We start from the raw sequence: 19,120 nt of genomic DNA, 5'->3' as shown, positions 1-19,120 counted from the left end.
GTGGAATCATAAACGGATTTGGGCATCACCATAATTCATGGCGGTGAATATTACAATATAGGATGTTAGAGTTCCTGAGTCTCTCCTACACCAGCACACCTAGATTAACAGCAGCTGAAACCATGACATCAGGATCATGTGCACCTATTTCAATGTTAAAATAATCACATGTGCATTTTGGACAACAATTGAGCCTTAGGGCAATTGCATGGAGGGAATTTGGCAATGGTTTCTATCTGAAGCAACCCAAAGGAAAATATTTATTCAGGCTGGGTAACAAAAACAAAAACACCACCAAAGCAGAACAAGATTTGAGTTATTTTTTTAAAAAAAATGTAATTCAGTGAAATTTGTTCCCTCTCTTTTCTTGACTTAACCCCGAGTCCCAAAATGCAGTTCAAACAGGTAGGTCAAATGACATTTCCCAAAAGGCCTGCAGCTCGGACTTTGGGGAGTACAAAAGGAAGGCAGGTTTCCATTCTTCATACACTTGTTGCTGCTGACAAGGGCCTGATCTACACCAAGCAGGATATAACACTTTTAAAACGGTATGAAAACGGTATATGTAATGTGTCTTGGGCCTGAACAGTTGTCATAACCCTTAGAAACCATTATAAGCAGTAGTGTAGATCCTGCCCAGGGGATCTCACGTTAGTCTCAAAGACCATCATGGGGCAAAGGGTGATGTTAGGAATGTTTAAAACTATATATAATGTAAAATATGTATCCCATATTAAAAACAAATTAGAGAGAGGGGGAGGGGACAAATGAGTAGTAACACAAGACACCCTGAGCCTGCAAAATAGGATGGTGAACCAACTTTAAAAGAATAAAAACACTGCATACCAGTGTCAAGATTAGGAATGCTTCTATGATGAAATATACAAATACCTACCATGAAATAAGAAATTGCTTTCTGGGATGGAAAGGGCCAAGTTTTGTTTTGTTTTTTAAAAAATAGATCTAAATTAAAATCTTACTTTTCTTTACACGTCGCATTCTCTTCTATTGTTCCTTTCAGTTTCTGCTTTAGTTCATTCCTTTCATGCTCCAAATATTTCTTTTCCTCACCGATGACTTCTCTCTCCATTGTTATTCTCTCTAGTTTCATCTGACTTTCAAAATGACTCTTTTCCACTTGTGCCAAAAGCTGCTGCATTTCTGTTAACTAAAACAAGAAAGTATTTTTCCCCACCTGCCTAAGCAGAAAGTTAAAGTGACAGGCCTTAGTGATCATGACACTTAGGGCGGGGTGGGTGAGAGGCAAAGACAGAGGTTGCAAGGAAGAAACAGTATTCCCTGTAGAAGCAGCTGCCTGAAGCAATGAACAGTGGAACTCTATGCATGTCTACTCAGATGTAAGCCAACTGAATTCAACAGATCTTACTCCCAAGTAAGCGTGTATAGGATTGCAGCCTGATTCACTTTGCTCTCTGATAAGACTGGCTGTGTACAGTATGAGGGTCAACGTTGTACTAGTCATAGGAGCTGACTCTATGCCTTGTATACCCTGTGGTGGCTGTGCAGTGGCATTGCGTAGTTTATATGATGTAGCCACCAACTTGCACCCACTACAGTCTTTCCAACAAAAACTGTGCACTTAAAAAGTCGTTGACTTACTGCAACTTTTTCAGTTGCTCCGAGGTCACTACCTTCTTTGCTCATCTATCGGTGGTGACCTCACCGCGTCGAGGCTGCGGGGGTTCCAGGGGTGGACTGAGGCCTACGGTAGGTCAGGGGGACGTGCAGGAGAGCCGGGCAGAGGTTGGGCTCATTGAGCTGAATGGCGACTGGTGCTGCCCAGAAAGCCCACGCTCCTTCCTGCCATGGAGATTTGCTGCTCCTACCCTGCAGCTGAGATGCCACAGGGTCTTGAAGGAACGAGCGGCAAAGCAACACCATCAAGACACCCCCGGTGGTAAAATCAGAGTTAACATTATTGAAGCTGAAGGAATCATCCCACAGAAATCAAAGTAGCATTATAGGAAGCACTGAGAACAAAGATGGGAGTCCTTCAAGTTCAGGATATTTGCCTCAATGGTCACTGAAGGAAGTCTGTATGAATAATCACAAATTAACTTTTCAAAGGGAAGTTTCCTACCGCCATTCAGTGGTTAGGTGCATCTTATGCCATAGTTGCAACCATAAACTGTATCATTTACAGTTCATTCATTCATTTTTAATTGCAAGCCATAAAAATTGCATTGTTCATCACTTGGCTTTAAGGAAAAAAGATACCCTTCTTTGTGGCATGAAATATCAGAAGGCGAGAGCCGAAACCAATGCGACCTGGGAGATTTATAATCGGGTCAACTCGGGATGTCATCGGACGAGCATTTTATTGCACGCGCTTTACTGCCCACTTACGGGTTTTTGTGTGTTGTTTTGAATTAGAGGAGGGGCATTTAGTTCTTTGCTCCAGCTACTTTCTCAATCTAAATTGCCTCTCAGAGCAGAAAAATACAAGAACCTATACTGCAGCTTTCTCCAACTTGGTGCCCTCCAGATGTTCTCCCCCCTCCCAACAACTCCCACCATTCCTGATCATTGGCCCTGCTGGCCTGGGCCGATTGGAGCTATGTTCCAGCCTACCACTTAAGGTCCTTCAAGAGTCATCCGATGAGACTGCCTAACGTGAGATTGCCCCCCCACACACACACACACACCAGAACCTTTTTCTTTGCCTCCCCCCTCCCCCGCTGTGGAATGACCAGCCAGATGAAATGCATCTGCTGACTTCTTTGAATGTCTTTAAGCAGGCAATAAAGATTTAAAACACAGCTAAAAACTTTTCTTTTCCCTATAGCTTTTAAACTTTGAGTTTGTTCTGACTCTATACTGTTAGCTTCACCCTTCCCGGTGCCTGTTTACACTTCCCTGTGCCTGTTTGCATTCTCTTTCCCTCCTTATTGTTTACTACAACTTTATTAGATTGTAAGCCTATGCGGCAGGGTCTTGCTATTTACTGTGTTATCTGTACAGCACCATGTACATCGATGGTGCTATATAAATAAATAATAATAATAATAATAATAATAATAATAATAATAATAATAATAATAATATTCTCGCAGGCCTTCCCTCTTTAGAATCTTATTGCTGACTGTTATATATTGTTCTTATTCTGTATTGTTTTACTGATTGTTTTATCATTTTAAAATTGTTTTTTAACATTTTTATGTCACCTCGGGTATTGTTTTATTAACTGTTTTATCTTGTTTAAATTATTTTTAAACTTTGTATGCCATCTAGGATATTTTGTCTAGAAGCAGGATATAAATTGAAATAATAATAATAACAACAACAACCCCAAACATCTGGAGGGCACTAGCTTGGAGAAGGTTGCTCTATTGTGCCTATTTTTTTCTGCTGAAGGGCAATCATTGCAGCTTCAGATTAAGAAGATTTAAACACTCCCAAAATGCTGGTGCTCCAATCCAAGAGCTCTTTCAGTCAGGGGAAGTTGCGTACCCTTACAATGCTCTGCTTTCTGTTTCTCTTCCACATTTGCGAGCTGTAATTACATGAGGAAGAGAGCAGCAACCACATGGTCAATAGAATTCAATGGGACAGCGCCCACTAGTGAGCATTTTATAGCGCAACTTTGGCAGGAAAACCCGACAAATACCAATATATCTCAGAAGAGTCAGGTGTTCTGAGGTTTATGTTTTACTGCTAAAACTGGGGAATGGAGTGGAAGATGCACAGGAGGCTGATGGCATTGTCAAAATGATCTGCGAACATCCATGAGTGGGCAGTCATGAGTGTGCTATAAAACACTCATTTAAATAAGCTCAAAATCAAGACCCCTCACAACTGCTTTAAAGGATTTTAAAAGGGGAGAGGGGATCTCACATCAGGTCTGCTTTAGCTCTCAGAAACATGTAGTGCAGGAAAAATGAACCTAAGAAGAACATGACTGAGGCAAGCCCTCTACCCAAACCAGAGATCCTGAATGCGGCTGGAACAGTAGCATTACAATCATATGGATTGCTAACAAACAAAATTGCTTGTTTGACAGCAGGATACATCCCAAAAAGACCCATTTACCTCCTGATATTCTCTCTGAGATGTACCCTTAAAGGCCCCCTAAAAATAATGAGAGAGAGAGAGAGAGAGAGAGAGAGAGAGAGAGAGAGAGAGAGAGAGAGAGAGATCAGCCAAGACAATTGGCTAAGTATCTGTTAAGACAGTACCTCAGTTTTCTAAAATGCAAGTATTTGAGCCAAAGCCAATACCTTTCTCTTCAGCTGCTGAGTCTCTTCTTTTAAGCTGATGTTCTCCAGTTTGATTGCTTCATGTTGCTCTCGAAACAACATTTCCTGGGCTTCAGCCTCCACTCTGCCCTTCTCAGCTTCTGCCTGGGCCAAAGAAGCCTCCTCAGCAACCTTGGAGTACTTGGTAGCTGTCTGCTGTGAGGCGTTCAGCTTCTGCTTCAGCTGCAAGAGATCCCCAGGGTGAGGAAGGGAATGGCTGAAAACAACGCGAGGGAGATCTTTGCCCTGTATACCCAGACAGAAAGCTTTAACCATTCAGTCCAAAGCTGGTTCCAGATGTTGCAGGAACCTGACTCAACCTGCAAGGCTACGTAGACAGCCTGCATCCGCTGTATGAGTTGCCTTCTTTGAGTCCAAGGGAGGTGGTCAAGAAGAGAATCTAGGGCACTGGAAAGTGGCTACTAAAGATGTGTTGGCCACAAGCAGTTTTAATCTCATTAGGAATTCCAAGGAGAAGCCCCATTTTAAGGTTCCCATCCATATTCCGCGATCCTTGATAACAGCTAACTTTCCACCCGGTCTCCCCCTCATCACCTATCCAGAAGACTTTCTTTTTGGGATGTATCCTGCTGTCAACAAGGCCAAGGTGGCTTTTGTTCCTTTTTGAATTCACAATTAAAAGGTGAGAAACCCAAGGGTAATCTGTGCCCATAGCATTTCTCTAACAATCTGCAATCAATCAGGAACAGAGGACACTGCCTTATACTGAGTCAAATCCATTGGTCCATCAAGCTGAGTATCATCTACATTGTCAGGCAACATCTCTCCAGGGTTTCATGCCGAATTCTTTTTCCTACCTGGAGATACCAGGGATTGGCACTGGGACCTTCTGCATAACAAACCATGTGCTCTACGAATGAGCTAGGGTTTTGATTGATTTGTTTGTTCATTTTCTGGCTGCTTAGTTTTTATGCCTGTGATTTTGTAATGTTGTTGTTGTTATTATATGGTATTTATAATATTAGATTCACCGCCCTGGGATCCCTTATGGATGAAAGCCAGCTTATATATTTTAGAAATAGATACAAATTAAATAAATTACACTGTTAAGGTTGTCAAATTCATCCATCATACACTAATAAATGCTTATTAGTCTTATGATGGATGAATGAGATTCCCACATTCCCTGCCTGCTCTTTCGCAAAACCCCAGCCAAGAGACTTAAAGCCTGGCAGGAAAGTTGTTGAGCTTGGCTCCGCTTTAGCACTGCAGGGACACATGAGAAACACAGAATGCATGAGGTCTGCCAGGCCATAAGTAAAACATCAGTGACTCCTGTTTTCCACTTACTGATAAGATGGCAGGGGGGATGGACCCCTGCTCTTGGCTTCAAGCATGTCAGATCACAACCCATTCGAGGGTCAGGATTTGGAGGCAAGAAAATTACAGAGGCACCCAGTCAAGTTTTTTTTAATAATGCTTTTCTTAAATAAGAAAAAATAAGGCTTATCGAGCATTATTACAATGTGTGATGTCTGATATAACAAAGATCTACTGATCCAGAAAAACTCAAGGAAATTCAAAAGCATTTCATGTGAAATGGGCAGCTGTGACTATCAGGCATCCTCTCACAACTAATGAAAGGGAAACTATGCCACATCCCCCTTTTCCTTGCTGTTGTGAAGGTTCCCCCCCTTGTTTCTGAATCATATTTTCTGAAAGTAAATCCATTCAAACTGATGGTACAAGGACGATGCTGCTGACTAGAAGAGGAGAAGCAACTTAGCTTTGGAAGAGAAGCCATTGAGCAACATTGACTAACTGCGATTGGTTTGTTTGAATTGCAGCTTCTGCTCCTCCCCTCCTTTCAGGTACTTCAGCCTCCAGTCGGCTGGAGGCGCGAGCCTTCGCGCGAAGCCGGTCAAGCGGAACTTCTACTCTGGAGGAAAAACCCCAGCCACGGTCCGGTCGCTGCCACTTTCTGATTCAGGATACGATCTTCTCATTGTCTCCTCTCAATTCTTTTCTCCTCATATCTGTTCCTTATGGCTCGTTCCAATCTCGTCTCTCCTAACTTAGTTCCTATCCGGTGTCTCCCCTCTTCTCTGCTGCCTTTTTCGTGTTCCTTATGGAACTGTCGCTCTCTTGCTTCTAAGGCCCCTGTCATCCAGGACTTGTTTATCTCTAGGTCTCTCCACCTCCTTGCTCTTACTGAGACCTGGCTTCCTGCCCATGATACTGCCATCTCTGCTGCCCTCTCTCTTGGAGGACTCTCTTTCTCTCACACTAGTCGCCCAGAGGGTCGGGGTGGTGGTGTGGGTCTTTTATTATCTAGTTTGTGCCAGTTCCAACCTCTTTCCATTCCATCTTCACATTGCTTCTCCTCCTTTGAGGTACATGTGGTGAGGCTCTTCGCTCCATTGCGACTGCGGGTTGCAGTTCTGTACCGCCCCCCAGGCTCGTCCTCAAAATTTATCTCTGATTTTGATTCGTGGCTGTCCTTTTTCCTCTCTGATAACTGTCCGACTCTTATTTTGGGTGATTTCAATATTCATGTGGATGACCCTCAAGATGCTGCAGCTCTACGATTTCGCTCATTATCTTCCTCTTATGATCTTAAGCTTTTGTCTGATGCACCCACACATTCCCTTGGACACTGTCTAGATCTTGTTCTCACTCGGAATTGCTCTGTGTTGGACTTTTCTACTGCTCACTTTCCGTTGTCAGATCATCACCTAGTTTCTTTCAATATTACTCATAATCCTCCTCCTTCACGTCCCGCTTCTCGCTCTTGTCGCAACTTGCAATCTATCAATTATGAGGCTTTCTCCCAGTCTCTAGCCTCCTCCCTTCCTTCTGTCTTTTCGGCTGTCTCCTTGGACTCAGCTGTCTCCTCCTTTAATTCCTCCTTATCTTCAACTCTTGATAATCTTGCTCCATCTACAACTCGGATAGTTCGCCCTTCTCAACCCCAACCGTGGCTCACCTCTTTCCTCCGCTACCTTCGCTCTTGTTCTCGGGCAGCTGAACGCCTTTGGCGTAAGACCAGGGACAGGGCGGACTTTGTCCATTACAAATTTGTACTCTCTTCTTTCTCTTCTGCCATTTCATTGGCCAAACAGCAGTACTACTCAACGCTGATCCAGTCAAATGCTAGGCATCCTCAGCGGCTCTTTGCGTCCTTCAATTCTCTTCTGAAGCCTAATCCGCCATCTCTCCCCGCCTCTCTGTCTGCTAATAACTTTGCCTCTTTTTTCAATGCTAAAATCCAAACTATCCGCTCTGATCTGGCCAGCTCTGCTCCTCTTTCAGTTCCTGTTCCTCATATGTCGGTTCCTCCTGCAAATTTCTCTGCGTTTCCTTCGGTCTCAGCGGATGAACTGTCTACAATACTGCGCTCTTCGAAGCCTTCCACTTGTTCTCGTGATCCGATTCCTTCTCGTGTCTTTATTAATCTTATTCCTGCTATCCTCCCTTCCTTGCTTCATATTATTAATCTTTCTCTGTCCTCTGGTTCATTTCCTTCTGCTTTTAAACATGCTACAGTCTCTCCCATTCTCAAGAAACCTACTCTTGATAGGCTATCTCTGTCTAACTACCGACCTGTCTCTTTGTTGCCGTTTGTTTCAAAGATCCTGGAGCGGGCGGTCTACTCTCGCTGTCTTGACTTTCTTTCTAGTAACTCTGCTTTGGATCCACTTCAATCTGGATTCCGTCCTCTGCATTCCACCGAAACAGCCCTTACTAAGATCACCAATGATCTCCTTACTGCCAAGTCTAAAGGCCATTATTCCGTTCTTATTCTCCTTGATCTAACTGCAGCCTTTGACACGGTTGATCATGATCTTCTCTTAGATTCCCTTCATGACCTTGGATTTTGTGGCTCTGTCTATAACTGGTTTGCCTCCTATCTAGCGGGTCGCTCTTTCAGTGTGTTGGCTAATGGCAGCTCGTCTTCCTCCTTTCCCCTTTCAGTAGGGGTTCCGCAAGGCTCGGTGCTTGGCCCGTTGTTGTTTTCCTTATACATGTTGCCCTTGGGCAAGCTTATTCAATCTCATGGCCTCCAATATCATCTGTACGCCGATGATACACAACTATATCTGTCATCTCCGGAACTTTCTCCTGATGTTCACGATCGTATCTCGGCATGTCTTTCAGATATCTCAGCTTGGCTGCTTCATCGTCGTTTGAAACTCAATATGGCAAAGACTGAATTGCTAGTTTTTCCTCCTAAACCTTCTCCTCATCTCTCATTCTCTCTTACTGTCAATGATGTTACGCTTACTCCGGTCAAGGAAGCTCGTAGCCTTGGCTTTATATTTGACTCCTCGCTCTCCTTTATTCCTCATATTGAGGCAGTAGCTAAATCTTGTCGATTTTTCCTGTATAATATTGCCAGGATTCGATCATTTTTGTCTGTCTCTTCCGCCAAGACGCTTGTTCATGCGCTGGTTATTTCACGGTTGGACTACTGCAACCTTCTTCTCTCTGGCCTTCCTTCTTCTCACATCAGTCCGTTGGTTTCTGTTCACCACTCTGCCGCAAAGATCATCTTCTTGGCTCGCCGCTCTGACCATGTTACTCCGCTTCTGAAATCTCTTCATTGGCTTCCAATTCACTTCAGAATCCAATATAAACTTCTCCTGTTAACCTTCAAAGCTTTTCACGGTCTAGCTCCTTCCTATCTCTCCTCTCTCATCTCACACTATTGCCCCGCTCGTGCTCTTCGCTCTTCTGATGCCATGTTTCTTGCCTGCCCAAGGGCCTCTACTTCCCTTGCTCGGCTCCGTCCATTTTCTTCTGCTGCCCCTTACGCCTGGAACGCTCTTCCAGAACATTTGAGAACTACAACTTCAATAGCAGCTTTTAAAGCTCAACTAAAAACTTTTCTTTTTCCTAAAGCTTTTAAAACTTGATGTTGTGCAGACTTTATACTGTTAGTTTTACCCTACCCTGTGCCTGCTTACCCTACCCTGTGCCTGTTTGCATTCTCTTCCCCTCCTTATTGTTTTACTATGATTTTATTAGATTGTAAGCCTATGCGGCAGAGTCTTGCTATTTACTGTTTTACTCTGTACAGCACCATGTACATTGATGGTGCTATATAAATAAATAAATAATAATAATAATAATAATAATAATAATAATAATAATAATAATAGACACTACTCTGAAACTTTCCTGTACAACTTTTTTTTTACCAATGCCCCAAGGGGCTCTAACTGGTTGAAGAAGTCTGATGTAATACCCACAATTTCACATGTGAATTTGGAAAGGACTCTCTGCTGCTCCTGACATATCATTTTCCTGCTCACATTTTACAGGAAGCAGTCAGAAAATAGATGCCATACATAGATCTTCATTTTATGTAAATAAAATGATGAAGTCTGACACATCCTTCTGGCAAAGCTCCCAGAACTTTATTGACCATCCATGTGCCTCAGACTTACTTCTGGTTGTTTCTGCTTTACAAAAATGTACACCTAAGGCTGTTTTAACAGCCTCTTTCACATCTGGTTTTCAAAAATCAGTGAAGAAACTACATAAAAAATCAACCCCCAGGTTCTGTTTCTGAGCTGACCTGACTATAACATCTCATCAAGCTAGAATACAAATGATAAATGATAACTACCAACTCAATCACAGCTTTTAAAACTCAGCTAAAAACTTTTCTTTTCCCTATAGCTTTTAAATATTGAGTTTGTTCTGACTCTATACTGTTAGCCTCACCCTACCCGGTGCCTGTTTACACTTCCCTGTGCCTGTTTGCATTCTCTTTCCCTCTTTATTGTTTACTACAACTTTATTAGATTGTAAGCCTATGCGGCAGGGTCTTGCTATTTACTGTGTTATCTGTACAGCACCATGTACATTGATGGTGCTATATAAATAAATAAATAAATAAATAAATAAATAATAATAATAATAATAATATGCAATCCATCCGATATCTATTATCTTAGCAATAGTGTTAATATGTCAGGTTTTGCAAACATTTGTCATGACAACATTCACAAATCCATACCAAGATCAACCAGATTTTGGAGAGAGAGAGATTGTGTGTGGTGGGTGGGTGTCATCATCACTGTGCATGAAGCTTTTTAGAATATGATAGGTCCCCGGCCCAAGGAGTCTACAGTCAAAAAAACAATCACTACAAGGCAAACAGAGGAAGGGAAGTAGGAGCCGGAGTTAAAAAGAGAAGCAATATGTTAGTGTTTCAGTTGTGCCAGTTTAGGCTGAGTTATAGTAAGACAACCTTCCCTACCTGGTGCCCTCCAAATGTTTTAGACTACACCTCCCATCAGCCCCGGCCAGCATGGTTATTTGTCAGGGATGATGAGAGCTGTCATCCAAAAATCTGGAGGGCACCAGGTGGGAGTAGGCTGCAGTAAGACGTGGGGAATCATCTTCATGGAAAAAGGTGGGCTTGCTGAAGTAGAGTGGATACAGAGATCCAGCATTAGACTATCTGGTGGTGGTACTGGTTTTTTTAAGTATGTGGGTTTGTGTCTTTAAAATATTTTTTGCTTCCTTATTACTCCTTTGTCTTTGCTGATAGGTTTGTCATCTTGGAACAATGCACAACCACTCACAGGCTGAGTTCGGACGACACGCTAATCAACCGTGGGGTGGGGTGGATAGGAACAAAATGGAAAACAACCATGGATTAGCGTGTTTGTCCGAACTCAGCCCGTCTCCCTTGCTTAGTTATAGCAAGCCTGCCATCTACCAATTCTCTTGTATTAGGTTTTCTCACCTGTATTGTTTTCACTTTGTTTTCCTCTAACTTCCCTACACTGAGAAAAGGGCAGGTCCTTTGGCAGACCTTGAACACCACTAGCTGCCAAAATATTGAATCCGATCCAGCCAACTATAAACTACCCATGTAATATTCATCTGTAAAGTTCACACTGGCAACTTTTCTGTAACCAAAGAACAGGAGACAGTTTTTCAAAAAATAATTACGTAAGCAATTCATAAGTTTTCTCCACAGTATTCATTTTCTTTCTTTCTGATGAAAGAGAAATGATCTTGAAGTTAACTAGGGTGACCAACTGTCAGGATTTCCCCGGATTTGTCCTGGTTTTTGTTCTTTCCATGGTGTCAGGGGGGATTTTCTATAATTTTCAATAATGTCCTGGAATGACACACCTTCCCCTTTAAGGCTGCCATTAGCATGGCAGGAGGGAATGACATGCTTTCTTGAGGCACATCATTCCCCCACCCCGAGCTCCAATTGAGGTCTTAAAGGGGAAAGTGGGTCATTCGTGGACATTATAGAAAAGGCCCCAATTGGAGTGGATGGTGGTGGTGCAGAATGAAATCCTTTCCCCTCCTCCACTCCAATCGAGTTCTTTAAGGTGGCGGGGGAATAACGTACTTTCTGCAGGACTCAGAAAGCTGCTTCCCCACACACACGCTAGGTGTCCTCTTTTTTGGTTTCCCAAATATGGTCACCCTATTAAATGTGTGCTGTAAAATCAGACATGTGACCAAGGCTATGTTTGGGTGGGCACAACCCCTTGGTACTGGACACGCCCCCCTGGGGGCGACCATGTTGTCCTCCTTTTTGGTTTCCAAAATATGGTCACCCTAAGTTAACAGAAATCAATATTGTAAGCCAAATGGGAAATGGTAGAATGATAAACAAGATGGAAGCAATGGCAATTATTTTATTTGACAGCATTAAAAAGCCCTTTTTAATTATAAACTAGGGTGACCATATGTATCTTTAACAGTTGTACAGAAAAGGGAATTTCAGCAGGTGTCATTTGTATGCATGCAGCACCTAGTGAAATTCCCTCTTCATCACAACAGTTAAAGCTCCAGGAGCCCTGCCCTCTTTTGTATCTGGTCACTCTAGTAAAGCTTCAAACCAACTTAATTTAAATTGAGATACAATACAATACAACTCACATAGTGGAGAAGGCCTTGACTCATTCCCATCATAGTATAGCATCATCATTTTATTCAAACACAGCCATGGTACTTAGAATGCAAGCAATTTCTATCACTGGACACATGTGAGGACAATTGAAACTTTTAAGTTGGAGGGCATTTCAGACTTTCTAGTTTTACTAGTTTTACCTTCACACATTGACTCGTCTGCTGAAAAGTTCCTGCTTGACTGCCACAGAATTCCTGAATCCTGTAGAAGATTCTGTGCCATATACTAGGGTGCACAGTCCTTAAAAACAGCGCATTGGCCTAGTGGGCCTTATCACCATCCAGCATGAAGCAAATGTGCCTCCTAAAGCACGCCCAATGCTGCCTGATGCATAGCAAGGAGGCAGGGCAGGGAAGGCCGACTGTCCCTCAGCAAGGCTTTTTCACCATTGCTGATCTTCTCGCTGATGAAGTCTCAGTAAGCTTCAAAGGAATCTCAGGGTTCATTGAGGCACAACTGGGAAACCAATGAGGCAGCCCCTCACCCCAAGCATTTCAAATGTACCTGGAGATTTGTATTGGATTTTTAAAAACATTTTTTTCATGTGATGCTAATTTTATGCTTTAGACTCAGTTTGGATCTTTATAGTTCAGTGCCATATATCAGGCACACTCACAAAACATGCATACTCGCAAACACAAACATATGCACATGCACGGTATGCATAGTTAGTGGTCTGAAATATGGGGGGGATTTGTATTTCCATTAACATTTGCAACACATGTAGGACACATCCCCATCTATAATAAAGTCAATTGTGCACCTAGATGTGTGTAATATTGTGGACTTTTTCAGTGTCAGGTGAGGACCTTTTTATTTCCCCCTTTTCAGTCCTTTAGTTTTGTTTTAAAATCTGTTACTGTATTTTTAGATTTTCTCCTCCTGTTGCTGGTTTTTATTTTGATTTAATTCTGTTTTAAACTTGTAAAGGTTTTATATTCTGTTTTATCAGAATTTTATCTCTAATTTTATCTCTAATTTTTTAAAACTGCTCCAAGAGCTTCGGCTATTGGGCAGTATAGAAATGTAATAAAATAAATAAATACATGAGCAAATGTTGTATTGCAGAAGCTGAGTTCAAACCTCGCTTGGTCATTTAATTGTTTACAATTGTGAGATTTGTAAAGTCTTGTTATCTAGAAGTGATTTTATCGGGGTAAGAATTTAAGACATAAGATACACCGAAGGATTTTAATGGTGAACATCAGCAGAACGCTTTCTAATGTTTAAAAACATTTTGAATGGTTACTTTTCTTCTAGCTAACAGGCAATGTTGTCAGTTTAAAACTAACAAATTAATCAGGTTAATTTCAGTACCTCTTTAATCGCAGTTTGCAGTCCATGGTTTACATTTCGGAGGTTTCTCATGCCCAACTCACTTTCTGATTTCATAAAAATTCTTTCCAGATGCAGCTCGCTTGACAAGCACTTGTTCTGCTTCTTCAGTTCTTCACATTCCTGATAACAAAAAGATAGTTCTTAATATCATTCATGGCATGTTCAGCAGCTCGCTCTCTCGTTTAAATCCAACCATTTTCAAAACATAGTGTGCAGACTTGTTAACTTTATTTGTGTCTGCTTGGGCAGGGCAGGTGAGGAGAATTCAACATTCTTCTCACAAAACCCAAATATTTATCTTTCAAGCGAAATAAAATATGCTAAGCAATAATCTATATTTAAAATGTGCACTATTATAGCAGTTTTCTAGGAAGATGGTAGAGAAATCATACAAACCATGTGAATCCTGCAGTGGACAAAGAGCCAGCAGGTGGCAAACAAACAGACCATGCTGTATGCACCAAGTAGCCTACAATCTCATTTAGGTGAACTTTACAAAAAATGTTGGCACAGGCTGCATGCCCTTTTGCCAATCCATTTTAGAATGAACTTCCATCTGTTATGCCTCTGCTGTGTTTGTGTGTATTATACACACACACACACACATATTTAGTTGGGGAGATGAGGTTGGACCCAGATGAAGTTCATTCAATTTAGATCTTATTGGAATCAAAGGGAGTTAGTAGTGACAGTTGCTGTTGAAGTCAATGGAAACTTAGGTTCAACTATCTGGATCCAACCCATGATGTTGGAAAGCAAAGTGACTTGGCTGGTTGAACAGGTCTGTAGGAAATGCAAACCACCTGCTCAGTCACATATCACAAGAGTGTGATCTCACAGTATTAACCCCTACTGGTTTTCTGTGTCCCAGCTCTTCCCTTTTCCTATTGCCAAGCCCCACGTTCAGCAGCATCTCATGTATTTTGTTGGCTCCGTCCAAGCACATATTATAGTTCCCAAGAATCCTGCTGTTCTCTATCCAGCATTCACAGACTTGTCTTCACACTTCTGAGTGTTTTAGTGTTTTAGCTCAGCAGCTTAGCTCAGGTTTAGCAGCCAAAATAGACATTACTTTAAATCTGTATCTAGCAGCTCCAACTGTTTTCATTTTCATCATCATCATCATCATCATTATTATATCTTACCTGCCTCTCCCTTTGGATCGAGGTGGCGAACAACATTAGTACAACAATACAATATAAATCAAATACATAAAATTAATTAAAAGAGCATATAAAACCAATACATTATTAAAATAACAATCAGGACATCTTAAAATTCTTAGGTTTACAATTCATCTAGGTAGGCCTACCAGAAGAAACTAGTCTTCATAGCTTTCTTAAACTCGGAGAGAGCATTAAGTTGGCAAATCTCTCCCAGCAGGCCATTCCACAGTCTGGGGGCAGCAAAAGAAAAGGTCCTCTGAGTAACAGTTGTCAGCCTAAATTCTTCCCAGAGGACCTGAGCATGAGGGGCGGATTGTATGGGAGAAGGTGATCTTGCAGATAACCTGGACCCAACCCATGTAGGGTTTTAAAGGTAATGACCAACACTTTGTACTTCACCTGGAAACTAATCGAGTTTCTAGAGTAGGCATAGAGGACCCAATTCAGATCTTAAAAGTTAGGTCCCAATCCAGATTGGGGGCTTTGCACCTAGAGTAAAAATGAAAAGAAAAAAACATAGCGGCTAGATATACATATTTAAAGTAATGTCTGTTTTGACCATAACTGTCACTGAGCTGATAAAACTGTACTACTTTATGCCATAAGTGGGTTTACATAACTGGATGAGCCTCCATATTTTTTAAAAATAAAGCTTCCAGTCAAAAAACTAGACATTCTGGGGGAAAGGGTTTCTGCATTATGTTTTCCCAGGCATATAACTTTTGTACATGTAGGAATCTGTGTGTGCATTTGTTTTGCTGGGACGCATTTGGACCGTCATGAGAACACCACCTGAAAGCTGAAGTGCTTGAACCCAGACCCAGGTTTACAACCGCAATGAGAACTAAGTCTCAGACTCTTTGTGTGATTTAGTTGTATTGTTATGAAAAATTGTTAATAAAAATATTCTTTTAAAGAAAGAAAGAGCCAACAAAGAAAGAAAGACAAGAAAAGAGGGATGATTGTGGAAAAACGTGCGTGAAATGTGATTACAGTTGGGAATAAAAATTAAGGCAACATGCCAAAAGCTATGCAGAAAAGGTGGGTATTGAGAAGGGATGGAAGGAAGGAAGGAAGGAAGGAAGGAAGGAAGGAAGGAAGGAAGGAAGGAAGGAAGGGAAGTGTTGCCTGACGTAAACACGTGCTAGATATCACATGGGTAATGAGTGCATACCAAGAAGTAGCATATATATGTATGTGTGTATATATCATATACACAAATACATTTGCTACTTCTTGGTAAGCATTCATTACCCATGTGATGTCTTGTTTCTTAAGACAAAGGAGCAGGCTGTACTCCTTTGCATCTAGCAGCTCAGAGTCAGGTGCTATCATTTTGTTATAGGGGACAGGAGGGCTCATTCCTTCCCCTTTTAGAGCCCTAGACTCATGGGGCAAAGGCTAACCATGTAAGCTAAGTGTCAAGTAGGCCAGGTGTCCTACTTTTCAGAGGACAGTCTTCTATTTGAAGAGCAGTCCGGTCCAACTCTGGTTTCTAAGATAAAGACTCATAAGAGCAGCGGGAGCTTTGACGTTGCCCATCAACAGCAGCTGAAGAGGAGACTGAGCAAGACACACAGGTCACCTGGTCATGGTCTTCCCCACTATGGTGGGATGTACTGCACTTCTATTTCAGTCATAGCAAGCATCTCTAAATTTGCATCTGGGCATCTAAATGATTGGGTGGACATTTTATGCAAACGTGTCCTTTTTTGTCCTTTGGGGGCAGGGAAGCGATGTGTAAGTGGCAACCGAAGAGGTTTTGCTGAAGAGGCAAAAGGAAAGGAGGAGAAGTAACTGGGCTTCCCCAATATGGTAGTAAGTCTATGAATAATCCAGGAACCAGAAAAAAGGAAGGAAGGAAAACACTCAAATGCAATCAGGAATCCACCAGTGGGGCTGAAACAGTGTCAGGACATCAGGATTCCAGCATGTCACCAACCTTCTTCCTCCTCCAACATCATTGTCCATGTCAGTGAGACCTTGAGGCTTCCCTGCTTGGCACCACATTGCTTTGGAAGTGCAAATACTACACACCTTTACAATGACTGACCAAAATTAATTCTACAGCCTGGACAGAGCCCATGAGCTGCTATTTGCCCATTCCTACATTTGGCCAGTAACTTTGGGGCTTTCCAGTCCCAAACCCAAAGCAGCTTGATTTGAATCTTCTCCAAAGCTCCATGCACAGCCCTCTTTGGGATATTTTCTTAGAAGAGAAAGGAACTGAGGAGGCCACTCTGAAGAGGCAAGGGCTATCATTGTGGGTGGTTTGAGGCAAACAACCCAACCAAGCACAGTGTGAGAACTTGTGCCTAGCTACGGTGCTTCACCGTTGTTAAGTACTCATGAGTATATTCTCAAACTCCCTGTGCAAGGAAGTGCTCGCTGTAAAGCCGCCTTCCCTAACCTAGTGCCCTCCAGATGTTTTTGACTACAAGTCCCAGAATTCCTGACCATTGGCTAGGGTGTTGAAGTCCAAAACATTTGGAGGGCACCAGGTTGGGAAAGGCTGCTGTAAGGTAACAGTGTCTGGACCTATGAGTTACGTATGTTCCTCTTCAGAATCAAATTTAAAGGACATGGGCAGGGTTGTCATCAAAGGTAGGAATGGTCAGGCACATGCCGAGGCCCACAAAGGCGCATTGACCAGAGCCCTCTGGAGTTGCTCCTCCTCTTCACCATTGCAACCTGCTTGTTCACCTGCCTCTTACTCTGGCCCATATACTGAAATCAGAAACATAGAGAATGAAACCTACACAGATAGAACCACACATAGATATACAGAATATTCTATTCTTATGACCTGCTTCTCCACAATCCTGCTTTAGAAGTCTTTCACATAGCCTACACTAAAATTTGCAGATTTTTGAAAAAGATAAGACCTTTTTTTAACTCATGGCCTTCATTTGCCTATATTCACACATTCATGTAAATAAGTTTTCTGTTATGTGATCAAAATGATGACAGGAAATGCACTGAATTTGTCTCATGAAATAAGAGAGAATATCGTGAGTGCCCCTGAATAATATAATATAAGAAAGGATAAGCAAAATGAGTCTCATGAGATAAGAGAGGCTATTATGAGGACCTGGAGTAATCCAAGAATGGATAGACAAAAGTAGTTGACTTTTCTAGGAATATTATATATTTGCATTACAACAGAACAAAAGACAGCATATTATTGCTAGAAAATATACAAGAAAGCAGAATAACAGGAAATGTCTGACTCAAAAGAACATTAAGGCAAAAAAGGCAAAAGGAGAAAATTGAATGCTGGTAATCTATTATACAGCTAGGATAGAAAATATGTTCTCCTAGATTTGTCCTCTAGCCACAAATAGCATCCTTGCATACTTAAAAAAAATCATGCACACACATACAAATACACTTTAAAAAAAGTATTTTCATTAGAACCATGATGCTAAGGGTAAGTTTAAAAAGTAAGTGTGCTTTCAAGAATGAATGCTTTCAGTCATAGAATCATAGAGTTGGAAGGGGTCATTTAGGCCACGAGGACCAACTTCCTGCTCAGTGCAGGAATCTAGTTTGAAGTATTCCTGACAGATGGCTGTCCAAACTCTGCTTGAAAACCTCCTGTGATGGAGAGTCCACCAACTCCATAGGCATTGGTTCCATTGTCTGACTGTTCTGATCACTAGGAAGTTTTCCTGATGTTCCACTGAAATCTCCCCTCCTGCAACTTAAGCCCGTTATTTCATGTCCTACAGCCTTATGTGATAAAGAACAAGTTGTGGCCCTCTTCTGTGTGACAACCCTTTAGGACCCTGAAAAGTGCTATCACATCACCCTCCATTATGAGACATGTCTTGAGGCATGTCACTTTTAGCACAAACAGCCACACTGACCTTCCTTTTTCTCACAAGTTCTCCTTGCAGATGGTTGATATGCGCAACAGAGCCTCCTTGGATCACAGCACTGGTGGGTCGAATCCGACACACAGGCCTCACACTGCAATACAGATTGGCATGATCCCCAAGAGAAATGGGAGATTTCCCAGGAAGCCCCTCAGGACTTGGTTTACCATTTGAGAAGGATGTTGTTCCATTAGTAGTGCTGCTATTGACAGTGGAAATGCCTTTGACACCTGCCGTATTCTCTAGCAGAGATGGCTTTGTTGACAGATTGGTTCTCTGCAGGTCTTGTTGCGATAATGTCTTTTGCGGCATATTTGAGAAACGTTTCCTGAAAATCTATCTTCTAAGAACCCCAGTTCCAGATTCTCCTACTGAACAGGTACTACCATTTGCTTACTCGGTTAAAAAAAATCATCCATCCTTCTGAATAGTTGGGAGACAATGAAGGTTGAAACACTAGCATATATAAAAAAGGTCAACAACTAAAGGTCTCATCTGGCATCAATTATTAAACTGTTATCGGAGCCCAGAGTTGAAAGGCGCAGAAATAGAAGCTTCAGGCCAGGAATG

The sequence above is a fragment of the Elgaria multicarinata genome, chromosome 2 (genome assembly GCF_023053635.1).
Source record: "Elgaria multicarinata webbii isolate HBS135686 ecotype San Diego chromosome 2, rElgMul1.1.pri, whole genome shotgun sequence".
Taxonomy (NCBI): domain Eukaryota; kingdom Metazoa; phylum Chordata; class Lepidosauria; order Squamata; family Anguidae; genus Elgaria; species Elgaria multicarinata.
The sequence above is the reverse complement of the archived record's forward strand: the minus strand, read 5'-3'. Positions refer to the sequence as shown.